We start from the raw sequence: 20,735 nt of genomic DNA, 5'->3' as shown, positions 1-20,735 counted from the left end.
AGGGCCATCTCACATACTCCCTCCAAGTCCACATAATGACTATTTGCAAGACTATGAGGAAGAGGTTGTTAGAGTACTGGATAATATGGGGATATTTGGTGAAGGAAGGGAGAAACCTAGGAATTATGAAGGGAAAAATTGTGCCCCCAACCAATCTGCCACTACTGGCAGTCCTAGTCATGATGAAACCCTGCCATTTACTGATAATTTGGAAGAATAGAGGGAACCAGTTCCTTCTATGGAGAAGCCCCTTGAAGCAGAAGTGCATACAGAGGAAACCATTAGGGAGGGAAATCAAGAAGAAGCTACTGATCCACTGGAACCCACAGCTAAGGAAAACCCTACAGAAGAAACCCCAGGTGGTGAAAATCAACCAGGGGGCACCATTTTTACGAATTCCCCTGAGGACGAGGCCCACATAGAAGAAGGACCTGAAAACGATAATTGCTCAGGACACACCATTCCATTGGGGTCTCTTGAGAAGGAAGCTCATGAAGAAAGAGACCTGGAAGGTGAAAATCCATTGGGAGACACAGTTGCAATAGAACCCCATCCTAATGTCCACACAATTCCACCTAAACATGAACCTGAAGTAAATATAATTGTACCACCACTGGTCAAAGACCTCACGACTAAGAGAAAATACAAGGACAGACTCAGGAAGATGATTAAAAAGTACAAGAAGCAAAAGAAAACAATTAAATAGCTAAGAGTTTGGTTGAAGGAAGCAATCAGAGTCAGGAAAATGAAAGTAGAATTGGAGACCACAGGGACCCAAATAGAACAATGCTCTGGGGAAGATGCTTAAACCTAGACTAAGACCCTTTTGGTTTATTCAAAAGAAGCCCAAACAGAGCCATGTCTTTTAGAAGACAGTGAAATGCAAACAAAAGATCCTTGTGTTTTCCCACAGGAAACCCAAACGGACTTCCCTACTATTGATGCTACCATTCAAACTAATACTGAAGAAAGCACCCAAGCTGATTGTTGCATGATTCGAGAAGCGGTCGAGGCTACTGTTTAGACTGGCCTAATGGAAACACAGGATTATGAGGTCCAGACAAAGGAGACGACTGGCTACATTCCCCTAGTAAGGGAAGTGGTCATTAGGAAATTGCAGAACAAACTAGTCAAGACTCAACAAGAATTGACTTGGCATAAAGAGGAAGTAGTGCCCCTATGAGTACATCAGGAATTACGAAAGAAATTTGAGGCACTCACGGTTACAGAGGATGAGACTTTCACTAATTACAAGTATGAACAAAAGAAATTCGAAAAAGCATAGGTCAAGTTACAGAAGGCTAAAGAGCAATTGGAGACTGTTTGCTCTCTTTACTCAGATGCCTTGTCATGCTGAGATCCTACCACCAACTATGCACTGTTTCTCATAGAAAGTTACCTCCTACTAAAGGTCAAATCTGTTAAGGCTGGCAAGTAAGTGGAAATCAGCACCACCCCAGAGTTTGTCAAGTGTTTCAAGGAATAGAATGAACATGTGCAACACCTCTTGTGTGAATTGTACATGCATAATTTTTTCATAGAGGATGACTTAAACAATAATCCTAGCCCCTTAATAGGGGATATCCAATTCCAAGCTTTTCTTTCCTTTGCCACTAATCATATCAAATGGGCTAAAGCCCATAATATTTTTTGAAAGAGGGAATATGGCATATACCTATGGGTTAGGGGTGAACCTACAAAACCCCTACATCTCTCTATCTAGCACAAACAGTTCAGGAAAGAAACAGGTGTTGTGGGCCAATTAGGACCACTCCACATAAACATTATACAAGTAGGGAAGGAATACTTCCAGGAAATCAAAGAAGAAGTTTTGTCTACAGCCAAATAAAGATGGGAAGCCTCCAGCAATACTGTTAGGAATAGAGAACCATTTGGATTCAAGAATTTCAAAGCTGCCTCTACTCGCTTACACAAATACAATAACATGGTCCTAAGCATGGGCCTTGATTGGATAGGGTGCCGATATAGAATTCCAACTATCTAGTATCCTCCATATGGGTACTGTAGTGATTATAACTTGTCAGACCATCAAGTGAACCAAGCTTTTGCAGTGCTCAAAAAGAAAAATGGTTTCAGGCTGTATAAGGAGGAAGTATATCCTGCTTATTCCTTAACTCAACTACACCTTAACCATCTGATTGCATGAGGACATGCAAAAAGGTAAGCAGGGGAGTATGTTGGGCCGAGAAAAAGGTATGTTTTCTCCTCGTAAATAGCTTAATTAAGCATTTGTCTTCACATGTTTATCTTCGTTTTATGGATAAAAATAGAGGAAACAACAACAGAAGCTGGGTAAAATTGATTAGTAACAAATTAGATAAATTTGGGCACGAAAAACTGACTTTCACTATCTTTATATGTATGGACATGGATTGGACGATTGTTGTTCAATCGACATAACAACATCAGCGAGTAAAGGAAAAAAGACAACGGAAGATCAGGAGGAACCATGCTATTCTATGATGAAATTAGATCGAGTGTTGTGAAATCCTCAGGATCCCGTGATCATGAGGATTCACTTCTATCTATTTACTTTTCCAAATGTAATATAAAGCCGAGAGGCGAATTGAACAGCTAGGGAGGAATTCACAGATTGTAACTATTCTTTTGGACATATAATACTTTCATCTTCGTGATGCTGTAACTCTGTTATTGATATTAATGAAGAAGACTGCGTTTTAGTCATAATTGTATTATGAATATCTAATAGCGGGGACTTCTAGAGACTTTGGGCCTAGACAAGAGAAGATCTACTGCTTCAATTGTGTTATAATAATTTATGTTCACTCTTATACTTGTTAATTATTGTTAGCCTGTAAAGTTAGTGCCATTCTAATTACTGTGAGGATTGATGATTCTGATTTGCGTTTGTTGTTGAATTAAGATTCCAGATTTAGCTGTGTGTTACAGAGGTGTGATACTCTTTATTGAATTGGTTATGTTAACTTCAACATTATATTGTTGTTCATTCTAAGTAACACTATTATAGATTTCAAAGCTGGAAATGATTTCTTTCGATGAGATGCTTATATGGTTATTTGTTGTTCAATCGTTATTGATTTCCTTCATGTTAAATGAATTGGTTTTAATACTAGTTAGATTGCTGAGTGTGATTCTTTCAATTTGCATTCAAATTCAGTTTCTTGCAGAATAGATTAAGTAGACTTGAAAGAGTGTTATGAATTTCTTTCAGAATTGTTTGGATTGAATTTAGATAAAGAGACATTAGCAATTGTAACGATCCCAACTTCTTCCATTATGAGTTTACCTCTGAATTCACTGCTTATACAGTGCTAACACTCTTGAAATAAAAACACTTGCCTTGGGTTAATGATTAATGTAGGTATTAATATTGCTTGTAATAAGACATCTTAGTGCACCAACACACGTAAGTAGGAAAAATGACTGTTAAAGGTCCGCAAGGAATGATTGTAGACCTTCACAAAGGTCTGAAGGCTGTTCTAACAGAGTGCAACAATGATTCCTAAAGAGTTTATCGATCTACGAGAAGGCAGATCTGATGAACTAGAAGACATCACACTAGTCTCTAGATGCAAAAAATTGGTTCTTGCATCCCACCATACTGCTTCAGGTGAGACTACAACCTGTGCTACACTGGCTGTTACCGAAAGGGCCAATAGTGTAGGGTTTTTTTGGTTGGCGTAGCTAACTCTGAACCTAGGTCAAGATCCCCTAATCCAGCATCTCTTAATAGTTTTGATGTCAATCCATCCATCTTTGAGCTGGGACCCTCTAAACCAATGCTACTCTAGGTAAGTTGTTATTGTTTCTCCACCTTGTGTGTGCCCATATAAATAAAAAATCAATCCCATGACATGAAATCCCTGTCAGGAAATAGATTTCATCTGCATCCTTGGTAAGTCTATGGTCTCCAATTTAGAAACACTCTTCCTGAACATTCCATGTCAGCAAATCTAGCTGAGCCTTCATGCTTGGGATCATGAAAAATTTGTATAGACCATAATCTCTCAAGGCCTATAGTGTTCTAGGTTATTCAAAGCCGTTGCATCTTGATCTTCATGTTCTTTCTCCCTCTATGCTATTTTTGCGAATCAAAACTCTGAAAATAACCATGGAGGATGATTAGAAAACAATGTGATAAATTTTGCAAAAAATTGGGTGTTTTATCATTTTTTTTCAAAATCCTTGGCGTTGTGCACAACCTTTTTTTACAAACAATGCGAATTTGTGTGGTTCTTGTGTGAAAAATTGCACAAATCACAATTTTCAGCAGTAAAAAAAAAAGTTTTTGTGCGTGGACCCGATTGAGAGGAACTGTGCACACCAAGGGAAAAATTTTAATTAAATAAAACCCCCTAAAAACACTAAATTCATGGTGAAATGAAAAATAAAAGCAATCAAAATGAAGATAAGGGAAATATATCTTACTTGGAGAAAGCGGTTCATGATTTGGTCGACTGGTTTGGTCAGAATCCGCCTCAAAAGTTTTTGGTAAAAATGCACTCTCAATGGCTCTCAAATGGTAAAAGGTTTTTTACTTTTTGGAATTTTATAAGCTTTTTAGGCCAATTTTTTTTTTTTTTTGAAAGTTCAAAATTTTAAATGTTTTTGCTATGTTTTTGAGCAATTATGATAATTTTTGAGTTTAAATGTGCAAAACACAAGTTTAGTTAAGAAAATGAATCATTTTGGTGATGAGTACATTTTTATCACTTTTTCGGACTCGTTAAAACTTACGAAAAAGTGAAATACTGGAGTTCTCTTTAATCCCTTTTTAGACTCCCTAAACATGAAAAGATCGCCTAGTTTTTGACTATTCTAACTCATAAAAGTAAATGAACAGTTGTCTATTCAGTATAAGTTTAACCCTTTTACGAACTGAACTAGAATATTTACAAAAAAGGTATGCGTTGACTAATCATGGTCAATAGAGTTCTCTCCTATATTATTTTACCTTTTTATGGGCTTGAGAGACTAGATTTATGAAAAATGACATTTTGGAGTCTACTTATGTTTTTCTCCTGACTCCCTAAAAATGAAAAACACCGAGATTTACTTTCTCCTGGCTCGTTAAAACTTTATGTTGAAAGAATAGAACGAGTTTTCTTTTTGTATCTTTTCAAAGTCTTTAAATATGAAAAAGACATCGAGTTACCCCTTCGTTGGACTTGTTAAACATAAATAGTGCAGGACTCATCCATCATGATGAGACCAAACCACTCCTTCCTAGGGTTCTTTAGAAATATTCCGAAGGATGAGCTTAAAGAACAAGCATATGCTATCCTCCTTAAGCTTGCACAAAAATAAAGAGGTACTTGCCAGTAATGGTGGGAAAAAAATGGGAAGGAACGCTTGTTTTTGTATTACAAAAGGTAGTATGTCACTCTTGAACATGACACTTCGTCACCTTTGTGTCTGGGTTAGGAAATCCATTTGTCTCTTAGTTGACCATACCTCATTGAAAGTCTTCAGTTGTTTTTGGTTATTATTTTTGAGTCAAATGTTGTTAAGTCAAAATGTCGTGTCGTTGATATATTCAAGAGAATTCCAACCCTAGTGAAAATTTCCTTGCAATTTGTAGCCTTTAATCATGTCGACCATCCCTGAGTCAGTTCGGAATTACTCCAAATTTGTTCTTCAAAACTTGACATGAGTTTCATGTTGTAGGCCCTCTTGTGATGGGTAGCTTCCTATCAACTTCAACTTATTATCTAGGAGTTGATCTGGAAACCGTTTTTAGTACCTTGGAGCCTGCATGCCTTAATGGGAGGTTTCTCACCTTCGATGATAGGTTCTCATCATTGACCTTTGATCGAATGATTCTATGAGTGTTCAACTTCAAGACATCTTTTCACACTTCATATATTGTATTGGAAGCACTTTGAGAACCATTGTCAATATTTGTAGTTTCTCTCACACTTGTTAACAGTTCACATCATTAATCGACAATCAAGTGGTTTCTACCATGTTCGACTATGAGACATTCAATCAGATGGTTAGATTTGTACTGTGGATTGAGAAATGGAGATCAAGACCCTGGATCTAGTTTCATCCATCCAGGCCGCGTGGAGTTATTAAATATGCATGGTTGTAAACATAAATCCATTGATCACTGCATCCATACTGTGTCTTCTGTTGACATGGATCTTCAAATGTGTTTCCATATTGATTATTTGAGATACTTGTACTCTGTGTATGGGAATGCCTATCTAAGTGATGATAATATATATTTTATTGTAACCATTGATTGATTTTTTTAGGTTTGCAACCATGGTCTCTAATCCGAACCTTGGCATGATAAAGCACTTCAATCCTCAAACATATTTTATGACTTTGCAATCTAGGGGGCAATCTATCACATGTCAATTTTTCACCATTAGGAAAATGACCGTCAATCTGGATCTTTTTCTACCCATCAAAGTGTTGCAAAGCGTTCCCCTACAAGGCCAAAAGCTAAACAATCCAAAAGAGAATGAAATTTCTGGATTACAAGGCCCAAAAATCTATTTTTGAGTACCTGTGTGGTTCATTAGCTAGTTTATGTGCATACACAGAATTGACCATTAAAGTCAGCACAAAAGTACGCTCTATCTTCCATTGTGGATTGTGCACATGAATCAATGCAAGTAAAAAAATTAAATTAAATTCTAGAAGCTTTGTTGGGCAGATATTTCCCAACTAAAAGCTTCGAGTTGATGCTTACTCAAGTCTGATCCCTCTCTTCATGGAACTAATTCCCTCTCTTTGTGGATCCCCTATCCCACCTTTTGAGAATCTAATCCCTTAGGAAGAGGATCTCAAACCTCCTCCTCTTGACCTATAAATCAAACATAAGCTAGAGGGTTAGGGAGGACTGCTGAAGGTAAACCTATGCTGCTACAATTAGGCTAGAAGGCTTGTCATCCAAGGAGAAGGTTGGAGATCATGGGAAGAGGCTTGTGACATCAAGGAAACCAGGTTGTAAGCTTGTTCTCCTTTGAATTCAATACAAAGCAATTGTTCTTTCCTAATTGTGTCTATTTTGATGTTATTTGTGAGATTCCTTGATCACTCACATGGTTTATAACTGATTATTGATTCAACTATATGATGTATCTTAAGTTAAGAAATTCATTTACCTTTGATTTTATATTCGAGATGCTTTGATCCCTTTGAATGTTTTTGTCTGTGCAGATCTCTTTTGGAGCTGTTAGGATATTTCGACACATAGGAAATAATTAAGTATAACTTGGTCTAGTGTATAGTTAGGTAAAGTGTGTTTCTTTACTATGTACTTGTAACTTACAATTTGATGTTCATGATATGTTCTAGACATAAAGTGATTTGACGATTCATTCTCTCCTCGGTATTATTGACACTTGATCCGTGGCTTAACACCCGACTGGTCCATGATCTCTAGTTAAAGAGCATGGAGAGTCATTTGTAAGGTGACCGTTCATGAGAGAAGCTTATGCAAATTTTCTTTATTTTACATTAATAAATTGCTTGAAGTGGCCGTGTTGACTCAGACTGTGGACTGTTTCCCTCTTTGAGGGTTTTAACCACGCCAAGAATACTAGTGTACCAATCTGTGATTTGTTTGTGAGCGGTGTCCTTTGGTGTTATATCCAAGGAACTTACCCTGTAAATTCCTACATGGTATCAAAGCTTTTCGAGGGCCGCATCCATTGGTGATCCAAATCCGAAGCTAGTACAATTGCATCCGACTCTCGTTTCCTAGATCTACTATTTCTGACAGCTTTCGGGCTGAGAGGACTGATCTATTGTGTTAGGAGCATCTGTTCCAGTGAAGAACCCATTTCATTTTACGCGAAAAGGTTTCCAGTAGTCCTAGCTATGCCATTTTTAAGATCTGGAGGTATAGAATCTTTATTTGTAGTTACAGTTATTTATCTCTCTATTTATTTCTGTTTATATTCCTCTATAATTGTTTTTTTACCAGATCTATACCTTTCATTTCTGCATATGATATTTTACTCGTGAATTTTAATGATATGGGCAAACTAGAAACAAAAATAAAATATTTTTCTCATGCGTATGCTCTTTTCCGCTAGGCCTTAGTGTGATCTTTGAAAATCAAAAACATTGAGGAAAATATTTAGTTTCCGGCCAAATCTAAATTTAAGGCATAAGGCATGGATTTCTTTTGCATGTTTGTTTTGGGTTGTGTGGTTTTTTTTTTTTGTTTTGTAGGGAAAAATAGGTTTTTCAAGTAAGCACGCACTCCAAAGCTTCAGTGAGCAAAAATAAACTCACTTGGTCCAAAGTTACTTTATGAGAATAGAGGTCTTGGGTTCAAGTCTTTCTTTTTATTGAGTTACTTTCTTAAAAAGCACATGTAACTTATGTTTCAAAGTTACTTTATGTAAAAGTGTTCGCACCCATTATAAAAAGCGAGTCACTTATAATTTCGAAGTCACTTTATCTTTTATATAAGTTACAATTTAGGAGGTAGTTCATAAAGTACCATTGTAAAAGTGACTTTCACTTATTTATAAAAGTGGGTCACATGAAGTAATATTTTTTTAAAAGTGGGCTAATTAGATTAAGTTTGGGAGGGTTTTTTTTGTTTTGTTTTGTTTTTTAAATATAACATTATCATTCACTTCCCAACATTCACATAGTTCGTCGACATCTTCAACAACTTTTCTTCAAAAAACCATAACTTCTTCATTCGAAAGCCATTTTCAGAGCCATTTTTTTTTTGAATCAGCCTAATTTTTCGAGATATTTCCATTGGAACACTTAGTTTAAACATATTCAACTTCAATTTCTTTTAAAATGGAAATTCCATGCCTAGTTATTCTTGACAACACCAACTACTTCCAATGGTTATCCTACATTGTGGATTTACTTAAAAGTAAAGGTATTTATAGAATAGTCTCAGGCAAAGAATCTAAACCTAAAGATGAAGATAAGTTAGCCAAATGGGAAAATAAGCAAGATCAAGCACGTGGGTTGATAGGGATTTCTATTTCTCCACACCTTATATTCCATATCACAAAACTTGATACCCCTCATGAAGCAATGAAACAGCTCAATAAACTTTTGGAATTAAAAATGAAATTAGAGTCCATCAACTCGAAAATGAGTTGCTTACGTTGGACCCCAATAATTTTTCTTCCATTGAATATTTTTTGTCCAATTTCAAGACCCTTAGATTTCTCTTGGAAGGTGTTAAGGTTAAGAAAGAAGATGGTAGCCTTATCTATTCCATTATTACTAAGTTAGGACCAACCTACTCTGTGTTTTTTTCCACCTTCTATTCTACTAGAGAAGCCTTTATTTCTCAAGGACAAGCCTACAAGTCCTCCTATTTTGATGCCTTTTGTGATTCTTTAATAAGAGAAAAAGAAAAACTCTTACATCTTGGTCTTATTAATACTGGAAACTCTTCTAAGAAAGCCTTAGCAACCCATCATCAACCAAATTCAAACAATCCTAAGAAGCAGCATCCTAAAAAAAATGGTGCTAAACCAAACAAGGGTCCTAAGCAATTTCAATCTCAAAATGAAAAATAAATTCAACAAAATGATAAGGAAAATAAAAACAAAGGTGAGAAGACTGATAGACATTGTAATTTTTGTAATCATGATGGCCACTTAGAAGCCTTGGAAGCAAAGAAGCATACCATCCATTTGGAGCACTCTTTCAAGAATATCACTTTCTGCATGTGGTTGTCAAGCATCTCGGTCTAGTTATGCACTAAATGTATCTTCTTATTCTCATTATCATGAGTGGCTCATTGATTCTGGAGCTTATCACATGGACAAAAACAAAGCCATGTTTTCTTCTTTAAATAATTGTAACACCAAAAATACATATGTTGGTGATGATTGATCTCTTATTATTGTAGGGATTGAAACTATTCATCTAGATAATGGTCAATTTAATAATGTATTTTGTGTTCCTACCTTATCCTGCAACCTTCTATCTGTATATCAGATAACTCATTTAGGTGAAGGTAAAATCGTTAAAGTTTCACCTCATGATGTTGTAATTAAGGGCCTAAGAGATCCTAGATAGATTTTAGCTACTGGCATTGTTGATGATTCTATAAGGTTGTATAAGTTTAACAACTTTGGGTCATCAAATCTTCCCTTGGTATTTGTTGCTCATAATGATGAAGTGAGTAAACTTTAGCATGAACGATTTGGTCACTTAAACTATCGCTCCCTTCAAAATATATGTAAATAAACTATGGTGACAGGTCTTCCTATGGTATCTTGCAGAGATGGTGTCTGTTCCAGATGTGTACTCGGAAAACATCATTGAGATAGTTTTGAAAAATGTGCCTCTTGGCATGCCTCAACCCCTTTACAACTTGTGCATAGTGATTTATGTGGTCCACTTCCAATTGTTTCATTCTCTGGCTACAAGTATTTCTTAACTTTCATTGATGATTTATCCAGACACACTTGGGTATACTTCTTAAAAATCAAGATTGAAGTCTTTAACATGTTCTTGGCCTTTAAGGCATTTGTCGAGACACAATATGGACATCAAATTCTTAAGTGATTTGATAATGGTGGAGAATATGTTAACAAAAAATTCATCAACTTTTGCACTGAGCATGGAATTCAATTGCAACATACTGTTCCATATACTCCACAACAAAATGGTGTAGCTGAAAGGAAGAATCACACCTTAAAAGAAATGGCTAATTGTATGCTTCAATCTAAAGGACTTAGTCTTAAATTTTGGGCAAAAGCAATTAACTGTGCAAATTACATAATAAATCACACTCCTACTAAGGTTTTAAAGAATATCATTCCAGAAGAAGCATGGAGCTCAATTAAACTAGATGTAATTCACTTTCATGTTTTTGGAAGTGAAGCATGGGCCCATATTCTAGAGGAGAAACATAAAGCCTTAGAACCACGAAGGAGAAAGATGCTGACATTTCGAAAAAGGCATTGTCAAGATGTAAATTCCAGTTTCGCAGAGACATGATCATGGTAGTTGATAATCCATTTCTTGTTGAGAGGGAGTGTTGAGAAATGGAAACAAGAAATTCCAGTTTAATTTGTCCTTGAATTAAAATGGGAATTAAAATCGAATTCTATACTCATAACAACTTGTAAATAGTTAATTAAGTTTAAATAAGTTAATTATCTTAGGAATTTCATGTTGGAAGTCTTTCTATAGTCATATATATGTTCTACCTAAGTTTTAGGGGTCCAGTATGAGTTTAAATTGAGTTGGAAATTAAATCACTTAGTTTACTGAGTTAAGTTCAGTTAAATTAGCTCCATACTATTTAAGGAACTAATACAAAGTTAACAGTCAGTTGGTGCACTAGTGCATCCACAAGTGTCACTCTATTTAACTGAATATTACCTCATGAGAAACTCATGCATGTCAGTTCAGAGAAAGACCCAGTTGAGACTAGTGTGCAGGGATAGTGTACTATCAATGGTATTATTTACTGGAGTGTAAATATCATGCATGCATCAGAGATTGATCCTATGTTTGGATTGTGCAGTTTTGGAAGCATGAATTCCCTTTAAATACAAGCTATTCATCCTAGGAATTACACAAGAGATTAGGGGCTTGGAGAGCTGCAAAATTGGCTAAGTGTTGGCCAAGAGCTAGCTTGTGAGCTGAGAGAGTTGAACATACTTGTGCGGAACTATTCTAGTGAGAACAAGCTTTGTATCTTCACTCATATTTCTGATATATGCAATACATATAGCGGGGTTTTAAGCAGTGGCTTCCCCAGATACATCTTGTGTTATGTGACATTGATTTATCTTCTTCTTGTTCATATTGTTTTCATCGATCTATTGGATTTCGCTGGTTGAAAGTAGAAGTAGATTATTTCCTTGTGCTTTATTAAATTGCATGAGCTTGTGAATCTACATGATTTTATACAACCACAATCCAGTAGTTGTTGGTATACTTGGCTCAAAGGTTGCACCTGTGTCTCTTCCAAGATCAGATCATCCTCCTCTAATAACAAGAAAGATAACTCTCTTTCTTTACCATATACAGGGGCATTATTCAAACAATAAGCTCTCGTAATTGTCTTAACAAACCTTGATTCTCTATGCAAATGTCTTTCTTCTCCACCAAAGATAGGAATGGTAGCATAAGTTAAATCCAATATGATGGAAGCTCCAATTTTGGACCCCCATGACCTAGATAAGAGCATACTAAACCTTGTAGGGATGTCGACTACTACAATATCCATTACTACACTTTTTACTGGAATCTGAGCCAAATTCACCACTAAATATTTGATCACCTAAGTACTTTACCCTTTTGGAGTCAAAATAATAGAGACATTTGTATGTTATGGTTATTTGTAGCCCCAATTGTTCCATGACAGATAAAGGCATCATGTTATGGAAAGCACCTAAGTCTAGCATGTAGTTATGTAGGAGAAGGTCGTGTACTATTAAGGTGACACAAAAAGGAACGATGGAAGGATCATTTACATCCATTTCCTGCATTACCTCTCTTATTAATAACCTTCCATAAGAGAGGTAATGCAGGAAATTGATGTAAATGATAATTCACAGGAATGTCAATCTTAAATTCACGGTGGCCGATCTTGATTTAAGTTTGTAGCTTATCAATTGTTTTTAGGGTGTATGATAGGAGAGATGGGAAGAAAAGAAACTCGATACACAAGGCTTAAATGTTTAAGAATCCAATGCATCAGAATTCATAGTGAAATGAAAGGAGAAGAGATGTTAATGGGATGCAAAGATACATGGAGTGCATTTAAGGACTTAGTTTTCATGTCCATACATGAATCATTCATCAACATCTAATTTAAACAAATATATATATGTTCATGAAAAAAATGTCCAACAACTACTATTACATGAAATCTGAGAAGAGTATTGAACACATATTTGAATACATAGAAAATAATACATACTACAAACTCAAATGAGTCTGAATCACCAATTTTTTTTTATTAATTTCCTATGAAGCATACATTTATCAAGATCCACAATGCTATTCTTTTGAAAACAAGAAGCGACTTACAAAATTCTAAATCTCTGTTCAGTTTCATAAAACTATTCTTATAGATCCTTAGAGAGAGCCTGTTACAAAAATATTCTTTCTTGATTTCATCATGGTAACTAATCATGTCAAAACCTCAGTGTGCTCTGTGGCACAACTGTACTAACTGAATATTAATAGACTGAAAAGAACAAAATATTTACATAAGAGATGCAAGTAAAATGTCATAATCAACATAATAAAAAATATCTTCAAGTACGGTAGGCCATTGGTGGAGGCTATGTTGATGGTTCAATGATTTGAACAATAGGTGGATTAAAAAACTACTCACATCATTGCCATAGTGTTAGAGGTGGACAAGGAGCTGAGAAGAATCGTTGATATGTGACCTTAATATTGGTCAAGCTAACATAACTTAGCCCGTGGCAAAATTAGTTCCTCACCATTCTCAGTAGTTGAAATTATTTCTTTAGATAATTTACCACATTTTTCCCTTTGACGGTAGCGATTTTATCGTGGGACAAACCTGCCTTACTTTTGGCTTCGACAAGTCTCTGGCTATACTACTCCCAAGGGGTCATCTCCCCAAGAAAATCCCAACAACTTGGTAATCTTGCTAGGAAAACCCTTTTGAACTTGTCATTGAAGGGGAAAAAATCTTTTTGACACTACTTCGAGGCATTCCTCGGATTTGAATCTAGCCTCCTCTTTTAGGATCAATTTGGATATCTCCATAATGACACTGACTCTATCCACCACATCGATAGGCCTTAACTCATTGATCAAAGTTTCATTAACAAACCGAATAAATTTCTTGGCGATTTGAGAGTTCTTCTCACCCTCCTCTTTGGTATATTGGATGAAGCCTTGGTAATCCTTGATCACAATCTTGTGTTCATTCATCAATGTTATGTGCTCCTATTTTTTCCCCATCTCATTAATAATCTCATCCCAGACTAGCTACCTAGCTTGCAACAAATACATATTCCCTTTCAGTTTTACTTTCATCTTAGTAACCTCCTGATTCACCGCCTACAATTTTTTATTAATGATCTCAACATTTGTCATAACAACCTCCAACTGATTTTCCTTCTGAGCTAGACTTTCATGAACAACATCCAAATATTTATGTACCTTATTCAACTCCCCTTCCGAGAGTTGTAGCTTAGTAAGGGTCTTGGTGAGTTGTTCAGTGGGGTTTTGAGGGTCTTTAGGCACAATTACTGCACATACATGAGAGTTTATTTTTGTTTGCAGTTTGGCTACTTGCTTCTTGAGGGCTACTATCTCATTATTCCTTTCAATCAACTCCTTGGACATGATCTCTTTTTCTCTTTCAACTTGAGAAAGCTCTTGAGATTGCACATGTTCACTGCCTGACATCTTCAGCTTGTGCCTCAACTCCTGGATTTCCTTTTGAGAATGATGGAGGAGAGCTTCCACTTTCATCCTATCCTCTGGATTCACTCCCAATTTTATGATCAACTCTTTGAAACTCTCGTTCTATATGTGTAGGGCCCTGGTGTTAGATCTTTCTTGCTTCAACTTGTTCACAACCTTCTTTAGAAACTTCTCGGCTTTTCTGATGGTCATTGCATTCTTGTTGAGCTCATTGTATAAAATTTCCCCCACTTTCTTGTGGAAATTTATTTTATCTGATAAAGTAACACTTGCTAGATCCAAATAAACATCCAAAGTTTTGAACTGGGAACTTAAAGGTAAATATTGTGCCAATGGATGCTGTAGTGAAAACTTCATTTGATTTTTCTCTAAATCCATAACATCCAGAAACTGCCTCTGTTTTTGGATTTGACCTCCTGTTTGTCAATTTGTGCCAATGCGCGGTCACCATGGGCCAATGGTCTATGTGCTTTGACCGAGGGTCCTCGTTGTTTCGTGCTAACCACAAATTGCCATTGTTTAGAGGTTATTTCTGATAAGCTCAATATCCATAAGATTGAAGCTTGACATAATTTGAAACAGTCATGAAAACTTAGAGAATTTTTAAGGATCCAATTCAGATCACGACCTTCCCACTGAAAAAGCTTTTGGACCACCAAAATTTGGTTTTCAAGCATCGACTAAGTGAGGGTATAGCTGTCTCACTTGTCCCATCTATATCCACTTTGCACTGCTTGGCTTTGAACCCTGGAGTCCAATCCTAAGGTACTCAACATCTCCCCTGTGCGTCATCCTTACCTTTCCGTCTAGAACTGTATCTTCTTGCAATTCATTGAGATATTCAGGTAACAGATCATCAACAGAAGGCAATTGACTCTGCTCTTCGGGATCTTCAATTAATGAAGGTTCAAATAGTCTCAAGCTGTCTGCATTAACGACTGAGTAGATGTGCATGTAAGCTGGTAAATCAAGGCGAAAAGCATTCTCACAAATTTTATCAAGTATCTTGAAAGGTCCATTACTTATTGGCTTTAGCTTTTTACCTTCACCTTGCATTCTATCTTTGCTGATATACAACCAAACTTGATCACCAACTTGGAAACTATGCTCCATCCGATGCTTGTCATTCCTTGCCTTATATTTGGCTTGGCTCTTTTCTAGCTATTCATGTATTGCCTAGTGAATCTCTTGGATTTGTTCAATGAACTTGGTTGCCTTGTCCACATCACTGTGTCCCTCAACTATTATGTCTTTACCAAAGACAAAATCCAAGGGAGACCTTGGTGTGAAACCAAAACTGGTCTCAAAAGGAGATCTCTGTGTAGAAGAATGTTTTGCTCGGTTGTAAGCATGCTGCACATAACACAAATGTTCATCCCAAAGTTTGGGATTCTTGCTGCAATAGCCTCTGAGCAACTGGATCACTATCATGTTGACCACTTCTGTCTGGCCATCTATCTGTGGATGAAAGGCTGTGCTTTTCTTCAGTTTGGTGTCCATCAGTTCCCACAGACTCGACCAAAACTTCCCAACAAATTGAGAATCTCGATCAGATACAATGGAAGTGGGTAATCCAAAATGAACCCATACATGTTGAAAGAACAATTTTGCAGTTTGTTCAGCTGTAATTTGTTTATTACAAGGTATCAAAATACACATTTTGCTGAACCTATCCACAACAAAATATAAATAGTCATGACCTTTCCTAGATTTAGGCAGTCTTCCAACAAAGTCCATGGAAACACTTTCCCAAGGATGAGAAGGAATTGGTAGTGGAGTGTACAAGCCTAGTTTTCTATTACTGGGCTTGCTTTTAGCACACATGGTACACCATCTTACATATCTAGAAACTGTCTCATTCATTTTTGGCCAATAACAAAATCTTTGCAGCGGTGCAACCGTTTTACTTACCCCAAAGTGACCTGATATTAGGGAAGTGTGTGCTTCTCGAATTATCTTTACTCTTTCAGTTTGTGGAATGCATAGCTTCCCACAATGATACAAGAGTTGGTCCTTAATGTGATAATCCAATTCTTCTACTCGTTTGCCTTGACTTAAAGTTGCATATACATCTTTAAAATCTATATCTTGAGCATATTGTTCAATGTAGCTCTCATGTAATATTTAGTTATGCTTAAGTGTAGTAGATGTGTTTATAGTTGGTCTAAATAACATATCTGCAACTTTATTGTGTATGCTCTTTTTATATCTAATGACTAAATGAAACTGTTGTAGAAAACCCATCCATCTATAGTGTCTTGATTGCTGCAACTTAGTTTGGGAGTGTAGATATTGGAGTGGTTGATGATCAATATGTATAACTGTTTCTTTGCCCATTAAGTAATGTTTCCACTTTTTCACACTCTATAATAATGCATACAATTCTTTATCATATGTGGGATAGTTAACTACTGCATAATTAAATGTCTTAGAATGATAACATATGGGTTTACCGTGTTGTATCAACACTGCTCCCATGGCATAATCACTGGCATCCATTGGGATCTCAAATGGTCTTTGAAGATCGGGCAGTGCTAGTACTGGTGTTGTACTAATCTTTTCTTTCAAGGTGTCGAAGGCTTTCTACTGTTTGCCTCCCCACTGAAACACCTTGTTCAATCATGTTAAAGCATGTAAGGGAGCTGCAATTAAGGAAAAGTTAGAAATGAACTTTCTCCAATATTGTGCTACTCCTAAGAAGCTTCTAACTTCTGTAGCAGATTTGGGTTTAGGCCAGTTTACAATGACTACCACCTTAGAGGGATCTATCTTCAATTCACCAACCCCTACTATATGTCCCAAATAATTCAAAGATGTTTTGCCAAATTCACATTTTGAGAGTTTAACATAAAGTTTTTCTCTTTTCAAAACATCTAGTGTCTGCTTAACATGCTTTAAATGTTCTTCCCACGTTTTGCTAAATATAAGAATGTCATCCAAATATACAATAACAAAATCATCAAGAAAATGTCTGAGTACATCATTCATTATTCTCATGAAAGTAGCAGGAGCATTAGTTGTTGGGCAATTTAATTGCTTAAATTGCTTTCATTAAATTATCAACCAAGGATACTCGTAAGCTTGTGATGATGTCAGCAAAATATGTGCAGGAGTAGGTAGCTAACTCTATGTCTAACTAAATGATTTCTGATTCAATATAATATGCAAGGGAAGAGGCTCCTAATTGAGGAGGTCCTGGTTGTCCTTCCCTACAGTATTATAAATTGAAAATAAATCATTGATTACATAAAACCAAAAACTTGAAATAAAGACAAGAGAATTTTTTTTAATTATTATTCATATTCAAATAGAGAGAGAGAGACTAACTTAGTCCCCTTATTGTCCCCTCGTATACTGATCCAAACTAAATTACGATTCATTCATAAGCATAAGAAATGAAATAACTTGAAACTTAAAAGAAAAAGAATGAATTTCAATTATCATACAAATCAAATAGAGAGAAAGCCTAACTTAGACACTTGGTTGTCCCCTCATATGTTGATAATATTTTAATTTAAAACTCATTCATCAACCATAAACAAATCCTCAAACATCTAGGCAGTTAAATGAAATAAGATCTATTGCGAAATAAAATGTTTCTTTGATCCTTTTAGTGTGAGCTCAATTCTCTTAAGAACAAAGTGACAAGCTATTCCATATACTACATTAAGACAATTTATATCTAAAACTATAGAATGGAAATTTATGTAAAATGAAGCTTTATTCTATTCCATCATAAGTTGGATACATGCTCCAAGAGTCCTCTTTTTGGAATGGAGGAGGTGCTCCTATTTATACAAAAATATAAGCAACTAACTCATTAATGGGGATTCACTAATCCCTCATATGGTTACAACCAATATGAGACACATATTCCTTTAACCATGATTTTTCTCCATGAGATATGCTTGACCCCTATCCCAAATCTCCTTCAAATCTTCAAGAGAATTCGAATTTGAGTCTTGGAGGCCACATAAGAGTATCTTGGAACCTTCCAAATCACCTACACATGTCACCAAACTCATTCCACCTTTAGGTATAAACAAATACATGTTATTTTTCTAACTTTTAATCATAAATTCACTTTAAATGCATAAAATAAATAACTTTGGAAAATGAAACTATGAACCCATATGGTAATGAAAATATAATGATAATGTGATGAAATTAGGTGACACAATGACTTTTGTACCTACAAGACTCAAAGAAACATGATCATATAAAAATACTTTATGAAACGAAAATGCATGTATATAGGATTCAATCTTCCATCTCCAGGATTCTCTTCAAGGAAATTTGTAAACCAACAAGCTTGTAGATGAAGCACCCTTATCATTATTCTTCTTGATCCATTTTCAGTGTTGAAAAATGAGCTGGCAGATGGAGGGTGACTGTGTAATAGTGATGTGGTAGTGGGTGACATGGAAAATGGATGACGTGACATGTTGACTGATGATGTGGCAGTGAATATGCAAAATTGGTCATTGTTGTGCTGCCATGTGGTGGCAAAATTGTTGTTTAATTAATGTTGTGTCAAAATTAAAGAATAATTAACAAATTCCAATCCCTACAAGATTTGAACTCATGACCTCCATTATGTAATTTGAATGACTTACCAATAAATCACAAGTCACATTTATGAATTTAATGGAATTTTGGAAACTTTAATTATTCTAAAATGAAAATTGAAACAACTTGACAAGTGGCCAATCTAAATCCAAGATTTTTAGGAAATATGATTCAAAAATATTTGCCAAATCATTCATCATATCTTTTGAATTCATCCTTTCCAAGATTCTTAGGAAAATGAAATTCCAAAATATTTGCCAAATTATTTTTCATATCTTTTGAATTCATCATTTCCAAGATTTTTAGGAAAATGGAATTCCAAAATATTTGCCAAATTATTTTTCATATATTTTGAACTCATCCTTTTTGCCTAGAAAGTGTATTCTTTAACCAATTTTTATTCTATAAAAGCTTGGGAAATGTTATGAGTTTATATATATATATATATATATATATATATATATATATATATTTTGTAGGTTGTAAGAATGGAGAAAATCTCATCTTTGTAGCAAGAATTTTTTTTTTAATAATTAATATTTTTTTGTTATTTTATTATTAATTTTTTTTTATCAATTTTTTTTTTTAAATTTATCGATTGATTTGTTTTCTCTGCAGTTTGGCAACACTACTGGGTGGCTGGCCATGGCTCCGTGGCTGAGCCAATGGATGGCTGTGGCCTTGGCTGCTGGATTCATTTAATTGAAAAACCGTTTTTTTCACACAACCTCACAAATAACACTCCAAAGAACCCTAAAAATCTCTCAAATGGTTACAAATTTTGCAAAAATATTTTGTGATAAACATAATTCACCCTGTTCTGAGAAAAATCCATGTTTTAGAGTTTTCAGATTCGTTTTCATTTGGTCACAAAATGAATTTTAAAAATGACGTTTTTAACCTCTGCGAATTTGGCCTCTGCTCAATTAACTGCCGGGTGAACTTCGTTTTTTTCTTTTTTTTTAAATCAGGACAATGCACAACTATCTTTCATTTTTTCAAAATCATACATAACATTTGCAGCAATTTGTTTCCTTGGCTTCCATGAATTTTTATTTGTTTACTTTATTCCCATTTTCGTTTTTGTGTTTTTATTTTTTTTTATTTTTAAAAGAAACAAATAATGAAATATATATATATATATATATATATTAACAAAAGATATACTAACATGAAATCCTTTTTCTGATCCTCCAAGTCACACAAAGTGCAGGAGGAGAGCATACTTATGAATTCTTTATGTAATTGAAATCTGAAATTTGAAAAGAAATATAAGAAGAATTTGATTTCAAACCTCAAATTTTAACTTTCTAAACTCCACTTGTTTTCCTTCTTCACAAATATCCCTTTGATTATAGATCTTCCTGCCAATGGTGAGTGAATGAGGTGGCTCTTACTATTCTATTTTGAGAACGAGATTTTTTCTGTTTTTAAGTGTAGGAGTATTTCCAATGAAGCCATTTATGGATCAAAATATCTAGTATGCTCACATCCAAATGAGAAAAATATACCTGAATGTTTACACGGATATGAGAGATCAATTGCACATTTGGATTAAATGCTAGGATTCGTTGAAGAATGGAAGAATGTTGTGGCCTAGTCACCTTTTGAAACCAATCTTCAATGTAGTCCTCATTCTCTTGTCTCTCCTCCAAATGCTTGAATATAATTCTAGATCTCCTGTCCATAAATGGATTAGTTGGAAACTCTTATAGTGAAAATATTGATTGAAATTTATGCATCCTATTTATCATGATTTATATATGTATCTAAAATGAGATTCA

The sequence above is a fragment of the Pinus tabuliformis genome, chromosome 7 (assembly GCF_031772625.1).
Source record: "Pinus tabuliformis cultivar Carrire ecotype Pingquan chromosome 7, CPIR1, whole genome shotgun sequence".
Lineage (NCBI taxonomy): Eukaryota > Viridiplantae > Streptophyta > Pinopsida > Pinales > Pinaceae > Pinus > Pinus tabuliformis.
Note: the sequence above shows the minus strand (reverse complement) of the source record.